This window comes from Schistocerca cancellata, chromosome 5 (genome assembly GCF_023864275.1).
Source record: "Schistocerca cancellata isolate TAMUIC-IGC-003103 chromosome 5, iqSchCanc2.1, whole genome shotgun sequence".
Lineage (NCBI taxonomy): Eukaryota > Metazoa > Arthropoda > Insecta > Orthoptera > Acrididae > Schistocerca > Schistocerca cancellata.
In genome coordinates this window covers 579,363,116-579,364,420 of record NC_064630.1, presented here as the reverse complement: position 1 = coordinate 579,364,420, position 1,305 = coordinate 579,363,116, and positions in this window count along the sequence as shown.

Sequence of the window (1,305 nt, the reverse complement as noted above, 5' to 3'; positions counted from 1 at the left end):
GTGATGAAAAATGGATATATTTTGAGAATCCTAAGTGTCGTAAATCATGGGTGAATCCAGACAAACCAAATCGCTTTGGAAAGAAGACAATGCTCTGTGTTTGGTGGGATCAGAAGAGTATAATCCATTATCAGCTGCTAAAACCTGGTGAAACCGTTAATACGGATTGTTACCAACAGCAAATGATCTATTTAAACCGAGTATTACGTGTAAGACGACCGGAATATGAAAAAAGTCAACGCAAAGTCATATTGCTCCATGATAACGCCCCATCACACACAGCAAAACGGGTCAGGGAAACGTTCGAGGCGTTTAGTTGAAAGTACTAGGGCATGCGGCTTATTCTCCAGCCTTGGCTCCGTCCGATTATCATCTATTTGCATCACTGGGTCACAGTCTCGCTGAACAACGCTTCAATTCGTACGAAAATGTACGAAAATGGCTCACTGACTGGTTCTCTTCAAAAGAAGAACTGTTTTTTTTTTCATTTTTTCGTGGCATTCAAAGCCTGCCGGAGAGTTGGGAGAAATGTATGAACAGCAATGGAGATTGTTTTGAATAAAATATTGTTTATCAGTTTCAAACAACAGACCTGTAATTATTGCAACCAAATTCCGGTTTCATACTTCTACACCTAGTATATTGAAAATCATCACCCAAATAAAGCAGTGGCTACGAGCGCTACAAATTTATTTCACGATAATGCTATGTCGCATTCTCGCCAAGTGTTGAAGCTTCTGCAGAAACAGATGTCAATAGATAGCATCATAGTAAATCAGAATTGGTTATATATCGGGAATAATAAAGTACATAATACTGTATGTATAGTTTCCTTTGGATGAATGGCATGAAATAACTTAAAACATTCAGTACTTTTTCTGCATGGAACGCATTATCGTATTTTAGTTTACTTTATATGGGATGAATTTTTTTCGCTTAACGAGTGTTTCGTACTACGAGTAAGATTCTGAAATGAATTATTCTCGCTATGCGAGGGTCCACTGTAAAGCATCTCTGAAGCCGATTTTAAGTAGATGACATTGTCATTTATTACTATAGCAGTCTTCGCGTCGCGAGTTAAAAACAAATACGTGGCGGACAGAACGCAAGCTCGTCACGACGTGGCGGTATGGAATACATAGTATGAAACTTGTTGCTTGGTTGGGTCCGATGCTGGTAGGGCACTGGCCGTGGCCCCAGTGAGGCAGCTCGGCAGCGGCGCAGAGTAGCTGGTGGTGGGGGACGACCTCCTGCCATCGGGCGGAGTAGGAGGAGGAGTAGGAGGAAGAGTACCCGCCTTTATTT